The following is a 12,377-nucleotide window of genomic DNA, read 5'->3' as shown; positions in this document are numbered from 1 at the left end:
TGGGAATAGGCTGTATGAGGGTAAGGGTGGGCTTTGGAAGAGCTGCTGGGGAACTGTTGTGGGAAGCAGGCAAAGAATGACAACTCAAAGCAAAGGGGTAGCAGAGAGGTGATAAGAAGTTGTAGGATTCCGGATCGATTCTGACAGGTAGGTTGCAACACACTAAAGGACTTTCATGAATAGAAATATGACTGTCAGTTACGGGATATTTGCAATCATACAGAAGTGAGCTGCTCATTATCTGAAATATGGTAATGCAAATGAGATGAAGAAACCAGGACACAGTTACTAGGAAATTGAATTGAGAGGACAGAAAAGTTTGGATAGATGGGCAAGAATGGAGAATCAAAGATTAATTTGATGTTTACACAAAAGGGTGCTAAATTAGTAATCACTTATTTCATTTATTAACTAAAAACACTTACTGAGCATCTACTGTAGGCAAAGCAGTATGCGATGTATTTGGGGAGAGAGGTGTAAATGACCCCCTATGTTCTGGAACTTACTGTTCAGTTTGAGGAGTGAAAAGAAAAAGAGAGGCTTGAGAAATTTTTGATGAGGAGACAATATCTGAGCTGACTGGAGAAAGCCTTCTGACTCTGAGTCAGACTGAAGGGGATCGGGTCGTGGTGGGGTGTTCTGGGCAGGGTACCCAGTCAAAGGCCAGAGCATTGAAACCTCTGCATTCCAAGTAAAGAATTTTTATTTTTATCTTAAAGACAAAGATGAATCATTGACTGTTCCTGTAGAACAAGATTACAAATATAGGTCACTTCACCTCACCAGGTCTTTGCTGAGGGGGCGAGGGGACATAAATGACTAGGCCTGGGGGGTCTCTAAGGTTGTTTTTCAGATTTTAAACTCTCTGATTCTCAAACGATGAAAGTGAAACATTGCAACGAGGGGATTGCTAATAGGGGTAACTCAGAATCTGAAACAGACTTGATCTGAATCTGTGTGTCACTTATTATACTGATGGCTTTGGTAACCTTCTTCCCCTCCCCCTTGTTGGAAGATGTGGGTGCAATAAAGCACAGTAAGTGCAGGTAAATTGGTAGCAAACTTTACTATAACTTGTTCATCTTTTTCCTTTTCTCAAGTTGAAAAAGTGCTATGTACGTGTTTCTTAAAGTTTAGCTGTCAAACATTGTATTATGAAAAATTTAAAAGTGCATAAATTTTTTACTACTTTCTGAATAAAGCAACCTCTGTGGAAGTTTGGGATTCTGTGAAAAATGATTATTTGATGAAGGTTTTCAGTAATATAGTTTTTCTTGAGGTTAGGTTATAGAGGACATTAGGATATAAGATGACAGACATTCAAACTTATCCCCAATTGCTGTTACAGATTTTGCTTAAGCATAAATGAACATGGTGTACCTCAAATGTCCCAGGTTTCTGTAATATTACAACAGTTTGCCTGATTAAACACATTTTTTGAAGCCATGAAAGCAGTAATACAATTGCATTTAGTGCTAAGTTGTAGCCTTAAGAGAGAGAAAGAATGACAGAGAGAGAAGAAGGGAGGCGAGGAGAAAGGGAAAAGGAAGAGGAAAAAGAAGAGGAAGAAATAACCTAAGTCTCAGTCAGGTTCATTTTCCTAAACATAGACTTAAATTATTAAATGTATAATGATAAATTGTCAAATTAAAGCAGTCTTTAATGCAATTGTACCTTCTTAGAAAAGACTGTGATATATATATATATTTTTTTTTGCATGTTGGGTTTTGCTCCAGTGTTGAACTGCATATTTCACACAGGCTAAGAAAAGTGGAGTGAGTTGTTTTGTTATAGTTTTGGAGAAGTACTAGGTGAGAAGAGGTAAGGGGTTTGCAGAATAAGTCAAATTAATTCAGTGTATGAAATATTTAGAGATTTATGCAGAAGATTCTGCTACTTAAGGCTTATTAAGGAGATCACGGGGAGTTTGGATATTTCATTTCATAAATCTTAGCATCCAAAATCACATTCAGTGTGTCCCTGGTGGCTTTCTCTTATGGAATCTGAATATCATGCCTCAATAATATGTGATGCTTTCCATTAGATAATACTTATTTGAAATCCCTTTTAGGAAACTTCAGATGTTCAAAGAATATGAAAATCTTCCCTTTATCATTATTTATTGACTCTCTTCCAATACCTTTTCTCAAAGTTCTGTTAATAGCTTCATTCTAAGTAACTTAGCTCACTGCTTCGTTTTTAACTTCTGATGGCAAAAGAGTCAAATTTCTAGTCCCAGTACTACATGGTTGCATCTTAATTGTTATTGTTCATATTCAGTTTGCACGAATGATTTATGAGCTTGTTGAGATAATAGTTACTTATAAACTAATTTAATGGTTTTTAATTTTACTTCATTAACTTTAAAATCTTTGTGTTTTAGAATTCATGCCACGATTTCATTTAGGCTATATTTCTATTGTATTTTTATTTTACCTTTCCTATGATCCAAGTGGTAGAAATCTTAAAATGAATTTAACTTTTCCCTAAGTTCTTTGTGATGTATTTTGAGTTTGAATGATTACTTTATAAAATAATCATTTCTTTATTTGACTTTAAACAGCCTCCTGTACATTTGTAAAGACATCAAGCTACATGAGTATATGCTTACCTAAGTTTTCTAAACTGGATGCTTAGGTTCATGCATTTTTTAAAAGATGTAATTGTATTGATTTCATAGAGGAAGGGTGAGGGAGAGAGAGATAGAAACATCAATGATGAGAGAGAATCATTGGTTGACTGCCTCCTGCATGTCCCCTGCTGGAGATTGAGCCTGTAACCTTGGCATGTGCCCTGACCTGGAAATGTGTCCTGGTTCATAGGTCAACATTCAATACTGTGTCACACCAGTCAGGCAGTTCATGCATTTTGAAGAAGAGGAACTTATAGAAATTATTAAAAAATAGAGAAAGTCAAAAGAACTGCTTTTAAGACAAAAAAAAAATCATTGTATTTATAAAGAATGAGGCTGTCATCTTGCTTGGCATTCTGCCAGCTCAGAAGCCAAATACTGCATTCAAGTATTTGGGGAAATATTGCTGTTATAGAATTTCAGATTCATTTTTTTTTAAATCTGTCTTAGGTGATTTTGCATTTGTTTGTGAATATCCTTGGTCATTCTACATTTAGGCTTCATCAGCTATTTTAAGCTACTTGTCAAGTGCTTTGAAACTATGATTTCACTATTTGTGTAATGAGGGTAATGAGAATATCTATTTTGAAGATTAAGTGATTGCTTAGAACAGTGTCTGACTCATAAGAAAAACTTAATTAACATTTGTTTTGTTGCTCTCAAAATTATTAAAACAACAAAAATCTAATCAGGAAAAACCTACATTTCCATAAGTCAGTGGTTCTCAACCTTGGCTGCACATTAGAATCACCTGGGAATCTTTTTAAAATCTTGATTTCTGGGCCTCATCCTCCGGAAATTCTGTTTCTTTGTTACTAATGTTGTGGCCTCACCCCATAACAAAGAGACAGAATTTCCGGAGGGTGAGGCCCAGAAATCAGGATTTTAAAAAGATTCCCAGGTGATCCTAATGTGCAACCAAGGTTGAGAACCACTGATTTAGAAGATAATATGGAAGAAAGGCTTTATCTCTCTAACACAGTGGTTCTCAAACTTCCTAATGCCGCAACCCTTTAGTACAGTTCCTCATGTTGTGGTGACCCCCAATTTCATTGTTACAAATTGAACATAATTAAAGCATAGTGATTAATCACAAAAAAATATATAATTATATATGTGTTTTCCAATGGTCTTAGGCGACCCCTGTGAAAGGGTCGTTTGACCCCCAAAGGGGTCGCGACCCAGAGGTTGAGAACCTCTGCTCTAACATATTAGTTTAGTAAATAGAATGCTTTTCTTTTTTAAATTTTATTTAAATTAACAATGTTTTTCAAATTTTTAATCTGGTTATGGAAAGAGTTCTGTTACTTTGGCCTCTTATGTTTAAAATATATCATTGATGTTGTTTTTCCATGAAAATATCCAAATAACCTTAAAATGTCACATATTAAAGAAGAGATCTAAAGACATTTTTACTTCACAAGGGGTTATGGGTAAAAATAAATTTTAATAAGATAAAAATGTCATTCATTTGTCATAATGCCCCATTAAATGATTCGATTTCTTTTTATCTAGTCAAAGTGTCGAGCAATTAATTTTTTTAAAAGTTGCAATTATTTCCAGAAGAAATGACATTTAGAATTTCATTTAGATCGAAGACAGATAGTACTGGTGATTAAAGGAACATGGTAATTATTCACACTTTATGTTAGAATACAGATGCAAAGGAAGAAGAACACCATGTGAAAAATCAGCGGCAGGCTGAAACAATTAACCAAAACTGACCCCAGGGCTTTGAAGCACATACAACACAGACTATCTTTTCCCCTTTTTAAAATGGCAACATGGCAGAAAACTGTAAGAAAGTTGTATTTGTAATTTGTTTAGTTTTTTTGATGAATATTTCCTTCAAGTAATTACTTTGATCACTGAATTCAATGATATCACTGTCGCATCTAGATATTAGACTTCAGTGGAATGTGCAATAGAAAATTATGTTATTGTCCTGCTCTGGAGTAATCTGAGTTGGTAGGGAAATATGGTATAAATAGTATCTATAAAGAACTGTTGTTTTCTTCTGTTTCTCTTCTTTTCATTTCCTTTGAATAAATTCAATGTTCATGTTGATGAAACCCAAGTTTCTCATCTTTCCCAGTCTCTGCGTTCATTTCTGTCAGGGTTTAAATCCGTTCAATGCCTCACTCCTAACGGAATATGTCAGCAACTCTGTCTTCCTTGGCTATTGCTTAATATCAAACATCTAGGTTTGAGTTCATTTTCCTTTTCTCAATTTTTCTACCTCACTATGTCCCCTGAATTGCTGCTTCTTGATGAAGAGTCACAGGTCCCACCTATAGATAAGAGAGTCACTCAAAGGTATGAACACCAGGCGGCAGGGATTGGGTAGTCGCCCACCCTTTTGTTGGATTCATATTTGTTTAATTAATTTGTATCCCCAGCCACATCTTGTGGGCAGGGACCATTTCGTTTTTAGCTCACTGTTCTGTCTCTGTCTTTCAGCTTCCAGTAAAGTACGGTTTTTAAAGAATTGATGAAATAAATAGAGAAAAACTCTAATAAGCCTCAAAAGGAAGGCAATTTAATTAGGAACATAAACAATAGAAGTAGAGTCACTAACAACAGGCATCAAGTTTACTCTAACTTACCTCTGACTTCCATTAAACTATCTTAATTTATGCAGGTTTACTTTTTTAAAAAATTAATCTTTGTTGTGTAAAGTATTACAGATGTCCCCCTTTCCTCTCCCCCATTGACCCCCCTCCACCTGGTACCTGCTCACAACCCCATCCCCCCACCCTAGGCTTTCACCACACTATTGTCTGTGTCCATGGGCTATGCATATCTACACGAATAAAAGAGAAATATGTAAATTAACCATCACTTTGTGACACCCACCAGCCAATCAGAAATAAGTATGCAAATTAGTGGGACAAAGATGGCAGCCACAGAGCCAGCTGGAGCGGGTAGGGGGCTTGGGTTGCCACTGGTGATGAAGGAAGCCAAGCTTCCCGCCCATCCTGGCTGGCCTCTGAAGGATGGGCCTGTGGGCGGCAGCCACAGAGCCAGCCCAGCACAGGGGAGGCTTGGGTCGCCAAGGCGACCCAAGCTTCCCACCTGCCCTGGCCAGCTGCTGAAGAAGGGGCCTGAAAATAACCCTCAGCCCCTCATCCAGCCTGATCATGCCACCATCGGGGGGTCCCCACTGGGGGCCGTGGGTCCCCCACTGGGGGACGTGGCCAGCCTAAAAACAGCCCTCAGCCCCTCACCCAGGCTGGCCACATCCCCCCAAGAGGTTGACCTTCATCCCATGGGGGTGTGGCTGGCCTGCAAAATGCCCCAGCCCCTCACCCAGGCTGCCCCTGCAATCTGAGGGGTCCCAGATTGGAGAGGGTGCAGGCTGGGCTGAGGGACAACCTCCCTGCCATGCACAAATTTCATGCACTGAGCCTCTAGTATGCATATAAGTTCTTTGGTTTATCTTTCCCCCCACTTCCCCCAGGTTTACTTTTAATTTCTGCTCTTCCACACCACTTCCAGGGACTGAGCATCTCAGATTCTACTCACTTATTGGCTTGTAGAAAAACTCTCTTTGAACACATCCTTCAGTTTCCTTGTGATGATGCTATCTCAAACATAGCTTCCTGTTTGGGTCAGTATTCCTGCTTACTTACTGAGCAGGATATGGGCTTAATTACTTGCATTTCTTTGGATAATCACTCAACTTCTATAAGCCTTACTTTTCTCAAATCTAAAATGATGGAAATAATGCCTACCTCAGAGTGTTGTCGCAAAGATTAAGTGAGATGACATGAAACTATCCTGTCATGTGTTTCCTAACATTTCCCAGGAAACACATCTTAGTTTCCATCCTTTTTCCCTTGGCAGTTCACTGTGCAAAAGCTTTGCTCACCATGTCTTTTCAGTTGTATTCCCTGATGGCATGAGAATAAAAAATTTAATGAGCCAGACCGCTCTTAAATGTTCTATGGAATTATGTAATTTCCATCCAGGTCATATGGATGTGATGCTGGATGGTAGACAATTAGAATCTCCAACGGAGCTAGTCCAAGGGCTGTACTTCTAGGGTCCTTGGTGTTAAACGGTTGGATAGCAAAATATAATTTCTTTAGTGAGTAAATGCAATTGAGGTATATCATCATCAACTATTGAGGTAGACAAGTTTAAAGCAATCATTATATTATGTTTGTACTTTTTCAGATATAAAGTTAAAGTATTTTTATAGATTCAGTAAATAAAGCATAAGAAAAAGATGCCTTGACTTCTGTTATATAATTGGTTTCTAGTTTTGTTGTTTTCTTCCCCCGCCCCTATGATTAACACATTTTTTTCTTCATGGAGTTGTTTCTTTCATATTTGAGTTAGGAACATGTCATCAGTACATTCAATTATAAGCTATGATTTCCTCTTATGATACCATATTTGCACCCTAGGTCTTTGATGTTTCTGCCAACTATACCCAGGACTCATCATAACTCATACTCTTGAATTTTTAATACCACAAACAGAAATGACAAATACCTAGTGCTGCCTGGCTGGCGTGGCTCAGTGGTTGAGCATCAACCTATGAACCAGATCACGGTTCGATTCCCGGTCAGTGCATATGCCCAAGTTACAGGCTTCATCCCCAGTGTGGTGTGTGCAGGAGGCAGCCGACCAATGATTCTCTCATCCTTGATGTTTCCATCTCTCTTTCCCTCTCCCTTCCTCTCTGAAATCAATAAAAAAAATACATATTTTTTTAAAAAATACCTAGTGCTTTAGTGAATACACAAAAATTAACTTCATGAAGTTTTGCATAATTATAATTAACACTAGAGGCCCAGTGCACGGGGGTGGGGGGGGGTCCCCTCAGCCCAGTCTGCATCCTCTCGCAGTCCAAGATCCCCCAGGGGATGTCTGACTATGGAGGGAGCGGGCCTAAACCACAGTCGGACATTCTTAGCACTGCAGAGCCTTTCCCGCCACTGCTGTTGTGCTTGCAGCCGTCAGCCTAGCTTGTGGCTGAGTGACGCTCCCGCTGTGGGAGCACACTGACCATCAGGGGGCAGCTCCTGTGTTGAGTGTCTGCCCCATGGTGATCTGTGTGTGTCATAGCAACCAGTCATTTTCTGGTCGATCCGCCATTAGGGTCAATTTTCATATTACCCTTTTAATTATAAAGGACAATACTTTATGTATATAGATGTCCACTTTCACTTTTAAAAGATTCAGGGTAAGCTTTATTTTAAAAGTTAACTTGTCAAATATTTCAACAGAGTTAACTTTGCGTGCAAAGTATTTTTAGAATTGTTTGATGTTTAGATTGATGGCTATATGATGGATTTTGAATAGTCTGTGGGATAAAAGCATAGGAAATAGGATATATCTAAAAGTGGAGAAAATACAAAAGGCAATTCCTCAGTTCCGGCAAAAACATTTATTTGGCACTACTCTAAATTCCACTCAGGCCCCTGAGTTTATTTCAAAGAGCCCATCAGTGATATATATTTCCATATGATGTTAGAATCATCTTGGCTAGCACCAAATTAAAAAATGTACTTTTTTGGAGGAATCATATTAAATTTATACATCAATTTGAGGAGAATTGGCATTTTTCTTGATTTTCAATGTTATTCAAGTATTTTTGTTATTCAGATTCAGGAGTGTTTAAAATGTTTTTTTATGTAGGTCTGGAACATTTCTTGGTAATATATTTGGAGCAGTTTTAAATTTCAGATGTTTGTTTCTAATATTTTCTACCAAGCTACTAAATAATTTTTTTGCTTATATCAGATATTAAATTATGTAATGTGAAAGTAGTAATAATTTACTTCTCTTTTTCAATTTTTATAACTGCAAAATCTAATATTATTGAAACCACCTTTGGTGTTTCTCCATTAAGTCCAAGTTTTTAGGACATAGGTATTTCATTTCAATAAGTGTTTGTCTATTATTATTTTGTTAAGATTTTCTTTTAATTCAGAATAGTTGCAGAATGTTGAAAATGTTTTTGCAAGTAATCCTAGAGAGATGATTCTATGATTTTCTTTTTAGCTTTATTACTATAATTGTACATTAATAAATTTGCTAATATAGACCCATTCTTGTATTCTTTAAATGAAATATATTCTTCATAACACGTTAATAGTTTAATATGCTGTTAGAATCGCTGAAGTCATATTGGCTTGTTGTTTATCTGTGCAATTCTAACCTCGTATAACACCAATATATTGTTTTTGAAAATAATGGAAATATCTCCCTCCCATATCCCCTCTATTTGTTTGTTTGTTTGTTTTTATGCTTTGGAATAGTTTAAATAGCATTGGAAGTATCTACACTGAAAAGAGTTGATAGACTTTCCCTATCAGTCCTTATTCTTTCATAAATTTTAGGTTTTTCAGCTGATTCTTCATTTCTTCTATTAAAATCTCTTGGTTTAAATTTCTTTCTCTTTTGGAATTAATTTGGATAAATATTCTCTTAGAATATCATCCGTTTTATCTAGGTTTTATAATTGATTACAGCAATCTAGCTTTTGTGATGTCCTTACTTTTCCCTTTATTGTGATTATCTTTCCCCATAATATTTCATTTTTATAGATATACTGCCTTGTATTTTCTCAATCAATTGGTATCCCTCCCCATCACAGAAGTTTTTACTTATGTATTAATGGAACTATTATTTTGTTTTCTGATAATTAATTCCAGCTTTTACCTTTATTAATTGCACACTACTGTTTTATTTCAATTTATTTTAATGTTCTTTATAACTTCTTTAGTCTTATTATTGATTAGTTTAATTAAAATTTCTTGATCTGAAATCTGAAGTTAACTATTCTCTATGCCCTATTCAAGTAATATCCAAATATATTTTTCCACAGTATTATCTTTTCAAACAATTCTACCAATTCAGTTTGATCCTAAAAGTACTTTGAGACAAATTTTATTTTAATGGTAGTTGAGTCTTTTTGTTGTCTGAATTTGTTATTAATTACTAGTTTTATTGCATTGTAATAAAAATATATTCAACAATTTATCCACTTTGGAAATGTTAAGGTTTTGTATTTAGTTTTAGTTAATATTTTATGAGCACTTCTAAAACAGCTATCTTTACTTCAGAGTAAAGCATTAAACATTTGTCAATTTGATTTACCTTCTTAATTGATATTTTTGTCAACTTGATCTTTCATAAACTCAGGTTAATCAAGTTCTTCTAACAGAATATTTCTATAGCTCTTGTAGCTTCTATAATGTCTAATTTATGAATGTTGCTTCCCTGTTATGTAATGTCTAGAAATTCATAACTGTTTTATCTTTATTTTGAATTAGTTTAATTAGCATTACAAAATGTCCTTATTTAAATCATTTCATTCCTTTTATGGTCAGAATTCCTTCTTGTCTGATATAAAACTTGCATCCACATTTGATTTGCTTTTGCATTTTCCATTTATACTTTTGCTCAGCCTTTTGTTTTGTTTTTATATTTCTTTATTTTATATTTCTTTTTTAATTTAATTTAATATTTCCTTTATGTTTCATCATCATTTATTCCCTCTATGCTCTCTTCCATCTCCACCCTCCACCCCCTACCCCAACCCACTTTTATCATTTTTCTTTCTGAATCACTTATTGTAATAGTCTCTGATTTCTGGTACAATATGATAGCATTGTTTTTTTAAAACATTAATTAAACTCATTAGCATTTGCAGTGACAGCTGTCTGGTCTTAATTTAATGGCATACTTTATGCTTCTAGAACTTTGTAAAGGTTTGTTTTGCTATTTTTGTTCATTATTTTTTGTTGTTAATCTTCACCCGAGGATATTTTTCCATTGATTTTCAGAGAGAGTGGAAGCATGGGAGAGAGAAGAGAAAGGGAGGAAGTAGAAAGAGACGGAGAGAGAGAGAAAAAGAGATTGGTTGCCTCCCGCATGCTACCCATCCAAGGCCATGGGTTGAATCTGAAACCCAGGTACGCACCCATGACTGGGAATAAAACCCTCAACCCATCCATGCTTCAGGCCCACGCTCTAACCACTGAACCACTGGCCAAGGCTTATTTATTAGTTTTAATTAGCTTTTCTGATAGCCAAGATTTTAATTTAAAATTTTACCTTTTCTATTAGTTCCCTTTCATGAGCAACAGTAGAGTTAGCAGGTTTTATCTTCCTCTGCCTATTCTCTCATTACCCCATGATTTAGTCAAATTTTACTTTCTTGGTGTTTACTTGTATTTTTAGATCTGATTGTGCTTCTATTACTTGATCTATCAAGTTTAAATTTTAGATGATTATGCAGTGAAATTACTTTACTTCCCCCTACTTTGTTAGTTATTTTTACATTATCATGTAACATTTTATTTATGTTCTATCTCCACATTTGTTTATTCTTAGTTCTATTATTAAATACATTCAATAGTCATCAAACATCATAATTTCCCTAGTCATCTCTTGGCTGACTTAAGTTCACCCTTAGGCAGGTTTTCAAGAAGAGTTTATGGGAAAAAAATATTAGCTGAACTCTTGTTTGATCAACACCAATAACCTTTACAGTTTGCCTTATCCACACCTAATATTTGTACGTTATGTTTTCTTTCTCTTTCTTTGAGTATCATACAGGTATTTCTACATTATTCTCTGTCAATAAATGGTTGCATTAGATAAATTTGAGGCCACGCTGATATTTTTGCCTTTATTCTATATTCACCCTTTTTGTATACAAACACAGTTCTGTTTGCTTTTTCATCTTCAAAATCCATCAACTTTAATAAGGTATGAATAAAATTAACCACTCTAGGTTAATTCTCCCAAGCCTTTCAGATAATTTTGTATTTATTTCAATATGTAGATTTAAATCAGTTTTGATTTCATCAAAATTGTCTTGAATTATAACTTTTTTAAGATGATTATTTTAAAACGCCTTCAGGTTTTATTTCATGTTTTAAATATGTTATTGATTTCAGAGAGAGGAAGGGAGACGGAGAGAGGGATAGAAACATCAATCATGAGAGAGAATCATTGATTGGCTGCCTCTTGCACGCCCCCTACTAGGGATCGAGCCTGCTCATCAGGGACTAAACTGCTACCTCCTGGTTCATGGTTGGCAGCTCAAACACTGAGCCACACCTGGCCTGGAGAATTACCCCATTTAAAAAAGTTTTTCTGTTTGTTTGCTTTCCTTCTTTGGAAGTTCACTCTGGTGGTGATAGAACTGTTTTGCCTATTAATTTATTGCTAGAGGCCCAGTGCACGACATTTGTGCACTGGAGGAGTGGGGTCCCTCAGCCCAGCTTGCGCCCTCTCGCAACCCCGGACTCCTTGGGGGATGTCAGCCTGCCGGCTTAGGGATGTCCACCTGCCAGCAAATCACAGTTTGGTCTATTTGCATATCAGGGTTTTATTATATAGGATTTTCTCCCTAAACTATTTTAAATCTTTTTTTTCCTCACAGCTATCCTCTGCCCCTTGATGTAGTTTCCTGACATCCTTGCATTCCTTCCAAATTCTTCTCTTTTTTCTAATATTTTCTGATTTCTGCAAGCTCATTTTTTACTCTCCTATTGTCACACTATAATCAGTCCTATTCCTGCATTTCTACTTGGCAATTTTCCATTTATGGAAAATTATTTTATTAAGTTTCTATTGTTTTACTTATTCACTATTTTATAGCCTTTTTAAAGTTAAAAATTTATTTAGAGACAACTTACTACCAGGAATATTGTATTACTCTTCCTCAAATTTTATATTTTTCTTTAAACTATTTTGTATTTTTTCCATCTATTACACA

The 12,377-nt window shown here is 35.8% G+C and overlaps 1 protein-coding gene across 1 annotated transcript in view; it reads left to right on the top strand.

Annotated features, from left to right (window-relative positions):
- Positions 1 to 12,377, top strand: part of KYNU (kynureninase) — a 96,008-nt gene that overhangs the window by 69,950 nt on the left and 13,681 nt on the right. The gene's annotated exons all lie outside the window — the stretch shown is intronic.

This window comes from Myotis nattereri (genome assembly GCF_964212035.1).
Source record: "Myotis nattereri genome assembly, chromosome: 7".
NCBI classification, from domain to species: domain Eukaryota; kingdom Metazoa; phylum Chordata; class Mammalia; order Chiroptera; family Vespertilionidae; genus Myotis; species Myotis nattereri.
Note: the sequence above shows the minus strand (reverse complement) of the source record. Positions and strands in the feature narration are given on the sequence as shown.